The sequence below is a fragment of the Orycteropus afer genome, unplaced genomic scaffold (assembly GCF_000298275.1).
Source record: "Orycteropus afer afer isolate SDZICR_OR568_19922 unplaced genomic scaffold, OryAfe1.0 scaffold00077, whole genome shotgun sequence".
NCBI lineage: Eukaryota > Metazoa > Chordata > Mammalia > Tubulidentata > Orycteropodidae > Orycteropus > Orycteropus afer.
The window spans coordinates 9,187,419-9,200,181 of record NW_006921664.1 but is presented as its reverse complement, the minus strand read 5'-3'; positions in this window follow the sequence as shown (position 1 = coordinate 9,200,181).

Below are 12,763 nucleotides of genomic sequence, written 5' to 3'. Positions count from 1 at the left end.
TACTTAGTTCTCACAGATAACTGAGCCTTCATGGCACAGCATGTTACCTTAGAGCACCTCTACTTCAATCCAAAGTAATACCTCAGTTGTAGAGATTCCTTGTGAGAACATTTTACCAGAAAAGTTAGTAGTTAATGACAAGTTTGTTCTTATTTTGTTAGATAGCATTTTTATCCAATCCTAAAATGCCCGTGAGCTTTATATTAATTAAAATTTTTAATTATACCAATCAGTTCAAGTTTATATGTTTGCAAGAAGGGATATTTAAATATAAAATGTTAATGAACATTCTATTAAAGCCCCAGGGTTAGTGGAGATGGGTAAGATAAAGAGAAATTCAGAGAGTGAAGTTAGGTAAGAAGAAAGTTAGCAAAGAGAGTTGTTTCTCTACATACCAGTCTGTGCCCTGATATTTGGAAAAGAACACAGCCTCATCTCACTATGTTGTCTGTAAACATATAGACACAATCAACAATGTGGGGGGGTAAAGCATGGGGGAAATAGAGGGAGAAAAGAGAATGTGAATGAAAGAGCAAGACAGGATCAGTACAGATATAGGAATACATCAAACTGTCTACAGTTTGGACTTGTCTGAGAAACTGGAGAGAAAAAAACAGGCATAGTATGTAGGAATGAACCTTCAGTAACTCTTCCTTTGAGCTCTTTTTTTTTTTTTTTTTAATTGTAATTTGGGTGAAAGTTTACAGATCAAATTCACTTTCCATATAGCAGCTCACACACACTTTGTCTCATGACATTGACTGCAATTTCCCGCAATGCAACAGCTCCCCTTCCACTTCCTCTTCATAGTTACTTCTTCCCTGTGTCCTTCCCTCTTATGCACTCCTGCCCCCTGAGCTGTTTCCCTGTGCATAAACAGCTCTTCTATTCTCCCATGATTGTTCTCTCCAAGGAGTATATCTATCTAATGTAAATATTCAGCACATATGCCTGTCTTTTGTTTGTCTGGAAGCCACAGGTGTGGTTTCAGTTCCAGACCTGAAGGGCAGCTAGGGGTCATAGTCTCAGTGGTTCCGCCTGGCTCTATCAGACCAGCAAACCTGATCCCTTTTTTTTTTTTTTTTTAATTTAGTGGTCTTGAGTTTTGTTCCATGTTGCTCTCCCACTCCATGAGCTCTTCTCTTTAACTCACTTTCACTGAGTATATTAATTATTCCTCTTATTTTCACCCAAGTGAATGGCAGAATGTCTGAGCAGAGCCATTATGAACCCTAAGGGCCTTGGTAAAGAGTGATTTTCCCAATATCGTTTATCTGTTGCCCAATCTGAAGCTCCTCTTCTTTTAATTCCTCCAGGTATCCATTGTTCTCAGGCTGTCCCCTGCTAACTCAGACTTCATTTTATGGACCCATCACAGGACCATGTCCCATCAGAAGTCAGGCAGCCTCTCATACTCAACTACTCCCCTCAACTATTTCTCTGTCAAAATTCACCTCTTCCCTACCATTACTAAATATTTTGATCAAAGATTCTGTAGAAGAATCCTGATCAAACAGGAAGAAATGCAGAACAGAATTTCAAATTCTCATAGACTGCAGACTTTCTGGAAGCATGGAGGGTGGATGAAACCCTGAAACTATTGCCCTGAACTAATCTAATCTTTAAACTTCAAACTAAAAATATCCTCTGTAAGTTATCTTAAAACCAAAAAATAGTTTACCTTAACTAGTAAAAAAAGGACTGTGGTAATCATTGTGTTCTTTTAAGAACTATCTATATGGGATCAAATTGACAACAGCAACTTGAAAGATTAGATAGGAACTTTAGAGGACAATGAGTTTATGTTAATGATGGAGGAAAAACTTAGAAAAACAGGTGAGAATGATTGTACAATTTGAAGAATATAATCAGTCTTCCGAAATTGTGCATGTAGAAATTGTTGTCTTGATGTGTGTATGGATGTGTGTATATTCTCAAGGACAACAACGAAATAAATAAAATGCTGAAGAAAAAAATTAACTTCAAGAGAAATAACTAATCAGAAAAAATCACCACTTCTCTTTCTCATTGCATCAGGCTCTTGCTTCTGCTTGTCTGAGAGTATGTATCATCATCATATCTTTAAATTTGATACAACAATCTCTGATCAAATACTAAGCTGCCATTAAGCCAGATTTTACAATTCAGGTAAAAATTGACAATCTCCACAATTGACTCAAGAAAGAAATATGATTTTCAACATTTAAAGCTTTGGGGATGTATTTTTGGATAAATCTTTAAAGATCTCAAAAGCTCTTATATTGCCCTTGCTTTTCCTGGAGTCAGTAGAAGCTGCTCCAAGGACTGTGGACTTCCCACTCCTTTAGAAAAGTGGACGCCTCCCCCCCAACCTTTCTGCAGTTTCAAGGGCAATCTACAGAATTGCTCATTGAACCCACCCTCTCTATCTTGCTTAGGGGTTTTAGTTAGAATGCAGAGTTTTGATTTTGGATTAGTTCTTATTTCCTGCCTCCCTCTGTGGACATAATATTTCATTTGCTTCATTCTTTTGTCTCATTTGCCCACTCTTTGACTTAATCAGCCAGCTCGTTTTCAACTGGCCCCAGTTCTTGAAACCCTCAACTCATAAGGAAATGGTGATTATGCAGACAGGAAAACTTCAAATTTCATCACATTAGGAGAAATTGACAGGAATGGAAAAGATATCAATATTTAGTGACTAACTGGGCAATCTACTTCCATAGAGATATTATCTCAGAAATCCAAGGAGGGGTCACTGTGAGTCCAAACTGACTCAATGGCAATGAGTTTGGTTTTGTTTTCTGTGATAGTTAAGGAGCTCTGGTGGTGCAGTGGCTAAGACATTTGACTGTTAACCCAAGGTTGGTGGTTCAAACCCACCAGCTATTCCACAGAAGGAAGACTGAAGGTTGTGTGTCAATTTGGCTGGACCATGATTCTTACTCTTTCAAGCAGTAGTGGTGTGGTCATTCCTGTAAAGAGATCTGATGTAAGGTAATCACGTTCATGGTGGGATATGCTTTGAGCAGCCAATCAGTTGAAAGGGAGTTTCCTTCAGGGTGTGGCCTGCTTTATATATATATATATATATATATATATATATATATATATATATATGGATTTCCTGGGAAATTTTGGGAACTTTCTTTTGGATCTGGATTCTGGAATGCTGCCTGTTAATCTTGGGTTTGACAGCCCCTCTAGCTGCGTGAGTCAGAAGAAGCTACCAACTTGATGACTGACCCATGAACTTGGGATTTGCCAGCCTCTGTAACTGTCCTGTGGGGCAACAATCTGCTATTTTGCCTGCTGATCTTAGATTTGTCATCCACAGAAATCAGTAGCCTGCTGTACTGCCTGTGGATCTTAGGTTCATCAGCCCTTGCAGCTGCATGAGTCAGGAAAAGCCTCCAACTTGACCTTTGACTGAGGAACTTGGGACTTGTCAACCTCTATAACTGTGTACTGTGTGAACAATTTCACTGAGATAAATTTATCTACTCTTTCTCTCCCTGTATGTATGCATGTTGGTGTGTGTGTGTGTGTGTGTATACACACACAGTGTGTGAGTGTATATATATACAGTGTGTGTGTGTGTGTGTGTGTGTATCTCTATATATATACACCCACTGCTATCAAGTCAATTCTGACTCATAGCAACCTCCATTGGGTTTCTCAAGTGGTAAATTTTTACAGAAGTAGAATTGCCCTGTCTTCCTTCCATAACATAAACTCCCCCTCATATCTATCTATCTATCTATCTATACATATAAGCTTTATAAGGTTTTGCTTCTCTAGAGAACCTAGACACCTACTATGTACTAAGTAAGGAGCTCTGGTGGCATGGTGATTAAGCATTGGACTGCTAACCAACAAATTAATGGTTCAAACCCACCAATGGGTCTATAGGAAAAAGATATGGCAGTCTGCTCCCATAAATATCTCAAATTTAGAAGCATTATTAGACAGTTCTACCCTGTCCTATAGGGTCACTATAAATCAAAAATGACTAATGGCAATGGAGTATGTGCCCTGTACTTTGCATAGTCACTTCAGAACCTGACAACCATACCATCAGGTAGTTATTATTATCTTCATTTTCAATATGACAAAACTAAGGCTCAAACAAATAACTGAAAATTTTTATGAATAGGAACTTGCAGAACTGGAACTTAAACCCGTATGTACAATATTTCAAAATATTCACTATCTCTAATGCATTAACCATATTCTCACAGAAGCACCAACTTTCCTTCTTGACCTCTTAACAGTCCATCATGCCATTGTTATTAGACTAAGTAAAACTCATCCAATAAACACCTGCTATATGTTTTAGACATAGAAGGTATAAATAATATATACAACAATAAATTATGGTCTTTACATTTTCTCTGTTTCATAGAGAGATAGCTAAATTAGTAATATTAAAATAATATGATGAGTATTATAATTTCTTACAAAAATGTTGAGAGGGCAGAATGTTTTTAAGGAAGGATTTATTCTGGGATTTAGGATGAGTTGTACTCAAAGTTAGCCAAATATAATAGATATTTGAGCCAGCCCAAAATTTGAGTAAGGATTCGCCAGGCAAGTATGATGGCCCAGAGTATTGTAAATGGAAGGAGCTCCATGAACAAAAGTATAAAGGCAAGCAAATGCTTGATATATTCTGGAACCTGTGAATAATCTGGGGTAGCTAATGAAATGTTACTTAGACTTTTGCTGCTAAATCCTAATGAATAAACATTTTTATGCAAATTTTGGTGTGAGGATGGAAGCAGCCTTAACTTACAAAAGTAGAACTTATTACTATTGTTGTTGTTTCTTTTAAAAATATTTGTCATTCTAGTTCATGTTATGCCTATGTTTGTTGATAAACAATGTTTTAGAATTAGTTACCATGTGAATTATTAACTTTTTCCTGAGGAACATTTGAAACCCCAGGAAAATGTATCAAGTCCATCTTGTAATTTTGTATAAAAGCCATTCTATCCCATTTTGAGAAGCATGGAATGAAAATAAATGTTCAGGTCCCATCTGGAGATGAGGCTGTAAATGGAAGCTGGGCTTAGTTTTTATTCAGGTTTTTAATAATTTATCAACATAATTGTGGTAGTTAAGTTTGTGTGTCAACTTGGCCAGGCTTGGTTGAGTGGCTGGGCAGCTGGATGCAATTATTCCCCATGGTAAGATTGGTAATTAAGTCCATGGTGGAATGTATTGGAGCAGCTGAATAGCTACTTTAGGGATGTGGTCTGCTTCTGGTATATAAGAAGCAGTTTTGGGAATGGTATCTAGTTTATGACATGCTCGAACCCTGCATGTAACCATGTTGTTGTTCAGCAGCCTGCCATGCTCTGCTGACCTTGGGACTTTCAATGGACTTGAATTAATAGCCTGCCATGTGGTTTGGTAACATTGTGATTGTGCCATTTTATTTGCTACTTGTCAGCCTTAGCAGCCAGTAGCTGCCTGAGTAAAGAGATACCTCTAGCTTCAGAGGGCTGGGAGCAAGAGGCAGAGCTGAAGCCCAAGGTCTAGGGGTTTTCACACAGCCCCTAGAGCCTGGCACCTTGAACTCGGACTTCTAGCTTCCCAAACAGTAAGAGAATAAGCTCCTACTTGTTCAAGCATCCCATTAGTGGTAGATTCCTGTCAGAGTGACACTAGGTAATCAGCACAATAATTATTTTAGGTGAAAAGCCAGATAGAGAGAGAAACAGAGAGACAGAGGCAAATATTTGTTTCATGGAAGTTGCTCATGCTGTAGCAGAGGCTGGCACATCTCAAGTCCATTGGTTGGGTGTCAGGCTGGAGGCTTCTCCTGGCTCACATAGCTACAGATGAACCCAAGATTTGCAGGTAAGACTAGCCCACAAGTTGTGGAGGATGACAAATCTCAAGATGAGCAGGCAATGTGACAGGCCTCTGGCTTAAGTCCCCAAAATCAGAGGTCAAATAATGAGCTAAATGCAGGATCCAAAACAAGCAAACAGTGTTTGCCAAAACTTCCATATATATACTGGATACAGACCTAACCTTTGAGAGAACTCCCTTACAACTGATTGGCTGACCACATCATGGAGGATGACTATATCATTACATAAGTGCCAAAATATGTAATTACATAACTGCTAAATTACTTCATTACGTAACTGTCAAACCACTGAGGATCGTAACCAAGTTGAAGCACAACATTAACCATCACAATAATCTCTTCATGTAGTATGCACTTTTAGATACAATTGCATTGTACAAAGCAGTTAATTATATTGAGAAAAAAAATAGGTTATTTAATTAACAGTTTCCTAATAATGAGTTGTCTGTCATTTCTCCTCCATCTATCCATTTTCCTCACTACCTTATGTTGCTTGCATGTGATTCAGGGATATAAAAGCAGTTCTTGATCAAGTTCATTAGGAGATTTACCTAAACTAATGATGGGCAGGTAAAAAGAATGATCAATTAATACTATATGGTTTGTAAAATAGTTTGCCTGGATCAATTAGTGTCTGTGACAGGGAAGAGATGAACTAGAATTTAACTTTCAACATGCCAATTTCAGTGCAGAAAATTTTATAACAACATTTACTTCTGCCAAAGTCATTCGTATTTAACAAGCTATTACAGATTTTTATTTTTATTTTTTGCCCTTAAGCTTCTGTCATCAATGCCTCACCCCACTTAGGTCACTGGGAAGGCCCTCTGCCCCCTCTCCCACCTTCAGTGATACCTGAAATACTTTAAGTAGGAGAGTAATCAATCAATTTTGCCTCCACAATATGAGTAACACCTAGACCTAAATTCATACAAAGAGTTTAAAGCTGAAATCAGATATTTCCTAAGGCAATAAGTATGAATTGATGGAGGGAAGGAGAGAACACAGGCGTTATTGAGGGTAGAAGGTATACCAGTTGTACCAAGTCTCAGAGAAATCGGAAAAAAAAGATGAATATATGAATAGCAAAGTCAAATGCCATCTATACTGATTTTACTCAAGACTTATGGTAATGAAACTAAAACCCACTCAATGACCTCATGTTTCATATGCTGGTGGGCTATGCTGTTAAATGCTAGAGGTATTACAGTTATAATCAAATATAAACTTCATAAGTTTATAAGTCAGAAATTTTCTTTCTGAATCCCTGATATACAACTAAAAGCATCTCTAATAAATCAGATACAAATACCTAAAACATTCATAAGTATAGTCCAAAACAATGAAAAAATCCAATAAACATGAAACATTGGCAAAAGAACAGTGACTCAAGTCAAAATCATCTTTCAAAATGCCAGTGACACTATATAGGGATATATAAAAGACATTCATCTATCAGTTTGTTGTACTGTGATGGCTTATGTGCTGCTGTGAGGCTGGAGGCTATGCCACCAGTATTTCATATACCAGCAGGGTCACCCATGGTGGTCAGGTTTCAGCAGAGCTTCTAGACTAAGACAGATGGGGAAGAAGGAAAGGGACATCCACTTCTCAAAGAATTGGCCAGTGAAAACATTATGAATAGCAGTGAAACACTGTCTAATATATTACTGGAAAACTTTATGAATAGCCATGAAACTTTGTCAGATATAGTGGCAGAAGATGAGCCCTTCAGGTGGGAAAGCACTCAAAATATGACTGGGAAGAGCTATCTCTTCAAAGTAGACTTGACCTTAATGACATGGATGGAGTAAAGCTTTCCCGACCTCCATGTGCTGATGGGGCACCACTCAAAGAGTGAAGAAACAGCTGCAAAAATCCATTAATAATTAGAGTGTAGAATGTATGAAGTAGGAATACAGGATTGATATCCTGTGCATTATGAACTGAAATGGAATGGTTCGGGCCATTTTGAATCAGACATGTGGTCTACTATGCTGGGAATGACAAATTGGAGATGAATGGTGTGACATTCATTGTCACAAAGAATGTTTCAAGATCTATTCTGAAGTACAATGCTGTCTGTGATAGGGTAATATCCACACGCCTACAAAGGAGACCAGTTAATACTACTATTATTTAAACCACTAAAAGCCAAAGATGAGGAAATTGAAGATTTTTACCAACTTCTACAGTCTGAAATTGACCAAACATGCAATCAAGATGTATTGATTATTACTGGTGATTGGATTAGAAAGTTGGAAACAAAGAAGAATCATCAGTAGTTGGAAAATATGGCCTCGGTGATAGAAATGATGCTGGAATTCATGTGATAGAATTTTGCAAGACCAAGGACTTATTCATTGCAAATAACTTTTTTCAACAATATAAACAGGTACTATAGATGTGGACCTCACCAGATGGAATACACAGGAATCAGATCAACTATATCTGTGGGAAGAAGTAATGGAAAAGCTCAATAGCTTCAGCCACAACAAGGGTAGAAGGTGACTGTGGAGCAGATCATCAATAGCTGATAAGCAAGTTCAGGTGAAATTGAAGACAATTAAAACACATCCACAAGAGCCATAATATGACTTTGATTATATCCCACCTGAATTTAGAGTCCATCTGAAGAATAGATTTGATGCATTGAACACCAATGACCAAAAATAAGAGGAATTGTGATGCAAGACATCAAGAACATCATGCATGAGGAAAGCAAAGGTCATTAAAAAGATAGGAAAGAAGAAAAGACCAAACTGATGTCAGATAGTTTCTGAAACTTGCTCTCGAATGGAAAGTAGCTAAAGCAAAAGGGAGAAATGACAAGATAAAAGAGCTGAAAAGAAGATTTTAAAGAGCAGCTCAAGAAGACAAAGTCAATTATTACAATGAAATGTGCAAAGACCTGGAGTTAGGAAACCAAAAGGGAAGAAAATGTTCAGCATTTCACAAACTAAAAGAACTGAAGAAAAAAAAAATCAAGGTTAGAATTGCAATATTGAAGGATTCTATGGACAAAATATTGAATGATGCAGGCAACATCAAAAGAAGATGGCAGGTGTGATAGTTGGAGCTGTGTGCCAACTTGGCTGGACCCCAGTTCTGTGTGATTGTTCCTATGATGGGATCAGATGACTGTGTTCTGAGTGGCCAGTCTTCCCAAGGGGAGTTTCCCTAGGGGTGTGGCCTGCTTCCAAGAAAACCAGGGACATCCTGGGAAGAGACACATTCTTTGAGGGACTGGAACCCTGGTGTGCGGACTACAGACTTCCGTGAGTGAGCAGCCCACCACTCGGCCTGGAGATCTTGGATTCGTCTTTTGTTGGAGTCAACAACCAGTGTACTGCCTGCCAGCCTTGAATTTCTCAGCCCCCTGTGCTTGCAGAAGCTAAGGCTGCCTCCAGCCCGACGTTTCTTCCAGGGACTTTGGACTTGTCGGCTTCTATACGCTTGTGAGCTATTTTCCTAAGATAAATTTCTCTCTCTCTCTCTCTCTCTCTAAATATATATATACACTTTGCTGGTTTTTGTGTTTCTCTAGAGAACCCAATCTAACACAGCAGGACAAGTTCAATTGGCATTGAACTATACAAAAACATTATTCCACGTCCTACTTTGGTGAGTAGCAACTGGGATCTTAAAAGCTTGCAAGCAACCACCTAGATGCAACGATGGGCCTTTCCTCATCCAAAGCAAAGAAGAATGAAGAAAACCAAAGACACATGGAAATAATTAGTACAAAGAACTGTTACACCATGTGATCCTCAGCCTACATGACTATGAGACCAGCACTAGATGGTGCCTAGCTACCACTGTCAACCACTCGGAGTGGGATCTATGTAGGAGACCCTGGATAGAGTGGGAGAACAATGTGGAACAAAACTCAAAATCATTTAAAAAAAAAAAAAAGGACCAAGTTTGCTGGTCTGATAGAGTCTAATGGAACCACTGAGACTATAGCCCCTAGCTGCCCTTCCTATCTGGAATTGAACCCACTCCTGTGGCTCCCAGCCAAACAAAAGACAAATATATGAGCTGAACATTTATATTAGGTAAATACATTCCTTGAGGAGATCAATCATGGCAGAATAGAAGGGCAGTGTATGCACAGGGAGGTAGCCCAGGAAGCAGGAGTGCATGGGAAGGAAGGACACAGGGAAGAGGTAACTATGGGGAGGAACTGGGAGGGGAGCTGTTGCATTGTGGGAAATTGCAGTCAATGTCATGAGACAAAGTGTGTGTGAGCTGCTGTATAGAAAGTGAATTTATTCTGTAAGCTTTCACCCAAATCACAATAAAAATTTTTAAAAAGAAAAAAAGAGAGAACAATTAGCACTCCCAGCCAATTGTCCCAACTTTATTCTTAATATAAGGGCAGTTCATTAATAAAAACATTTCACTAATTAAAAAAAAAAGAAGAAGAAGAAGAAGATGACGGAGGGAATATATACTCAGTGTATAAAAAAGAATTGTTATGCTCATTACTTCAAGAAGTGACATATGACCAAGAACCAATGGTATTAAATGAAGAAGTAGATCCTGCACTGAGGGAATAGGTGAAAAACAAGGCTCCAGGAATTGATGGAATATCCATTGAGATGTTTCAACAAATGGATGCCATTCTGGAAGTACTCACTTGTCTATGTCAAGAAATTTGGAAGACAGATACATGGCCAACTGACTGGAAGGCATCCATATCTGTAGCCATTCCAAAGAAGGGTGATGGAACAGAATATGGAAATTATTAACCAATATCATTAATATCACACACAAGTAAAATTCTGCTGAAGGTAATTAAAAAAATCATTGCAGCAATGTATTGATAGGTACCTTCTGGATATGCAAGCTACATTCAGAAGAGGATGTGGAATGAAGGATATAATTTCTTATACCAGATGGATCTTGGCTTAAAGCAAAGAATACCAAAAAATATTAATATTAATAAAGCAAAAATATGTTTACTTGTATTTTATTGACTGCACAGAAGCATTCTACCATGTGGATCTTAACAAATTATGGATAACATGGAGAAGAATGGAATACCAGAAAACTCAATTGTGCTCATGAGAAACCTGTACAGAGGCCAGGAGGCTGTTATTCAAACAGAACAAGGGGATATTGCATGGCTTAAAATAAGGAAGGGTGTGTGTCAGCATTGTGTCTTTTCACCATACTTATTCAATCTGTATACTGAGCAAATAATCTGGGAAGCTGGATGTGGTAGTTAAAATTGTATGTCACCTGGTTTGGGCCTGGCTGAGTGGCTGGGCAGCTGGTGGTAGTTATTCCCCATGATGAAACTGGTAATCAACTCCATGATGGGCTCTCACATAAGCAGCTGAGTAGCTGCTTTAGGGATGAGGTTTGCTTCCCGTATATAAGTAGCAGCTTTGGGAATGGTCTCTAGCTTATGGCATGCTTGTACCCTGTATGTAGCCTGTCATGCTCTGTTGACATTGGAACATTCAATGGACTTGAGTTAATGGCCTGCTGTGTGGTTTGGTAACATTGGGACTGTGCCTTTTTATTTGTCAACCGTGGACTTGTCAGTCTCAGCAGCCAGTAGCTGTCTGAGTGAAGAAAAGCTTCTAACTCCAGTGGGGCTGGAAGCAGGAGGTAGATAGAGCTAAACCCCAAGGCTGAAGGGCTTTCACACAGTCCCTAGAGCCTGGTACTTTGAACTTGGACATAAAGCCTCCAAACTGTAAGAGAATAAACTCCTGTTTGTTAAGACCATCCCATTTGTGGTAGATATTCTTGTCAGACTGGCACTAGATAACCAGAATACTGGACTATATGAACCCTGACATCAGGATTGGTGGAAGAGTCATCAACAACCTGCAATATGCAGATGATAAGAATTTACTTGCAGAAAGTGAAAATTACTTGAAGCACTTGCTGATGAAGATTATAGACTGTAGTCTGCAATATGGATTACACCTCAGCATAAAGTAAACAAAAATCCTCATAACTGAACCAATAAGCAGCATCACAATTAATGGAGAAAAGATTGAACTTGTCAAAAGATTTCATATCACCTGAATCCACAATCAATACCCATGAAAGCAGTAGTCAAGAAATTAGAGGTCATATTGCACTGGGCAAATGTGCTGTAAAAGACCTCCTTTGTTGAAGAGCAAAGATGTCACTTTGAAGACTAAAGTACAAAACTAACCCAAACCAAAGCATTTTCAATCACCTCATATGCATATGAAAGCTTGGTAATGAATAAGGAAGAGAAAAGAAGAGTCCACATTTTGAATTGTGGGGCTGGCAAAGAATATAGAAAGTACCATGATCTGCCAGAAAACGAACAAATCTGTCCTGGAAGAAATACAGCTAGAAGGATCCTTTGAAGTGACAATGGCCAAACTTCATCTCACCTACTTTAGTCATGTTGTCAGAAGGGACCATTCCCTGGAGAATGATATCATCCTTGGTAAATTGGAGGGTGAGCAAAAAAGAAGATCTTCAGTGAAATGGATTGACACAGTGGCTGCAATGATGGACTCAAGTATAGCAAGGATTGTTAGGCTTTCTTAGCACCATTCAGTGTTTCATTCTATTGTACATAGGGTAGCTATAAGTTGGAGCCGACTCTACAGCACCTAACAACATAACAACAACATATGGCAAAATTCAAATAACTCTTTGTATTTGCTCCTAATCTGTTTAAAATGACAATTAATCTCTGTTTTAAGTCTTTTGGATATATATGTATAAATAAATATATATAAAGGAGCTCTGGTAGCATAGTGCCTAAGGCACTTGATTGCTCATCAGAAGGTTGGCGGTTCAAACCCACCGGCCACTCCTTGGAAGGAAGGTTGGGCAATCCTACTTCCGTAGTGATACTGCCTCGGAAACCCAAGGAGGGGTCGCTATGAGTCGGGGCCG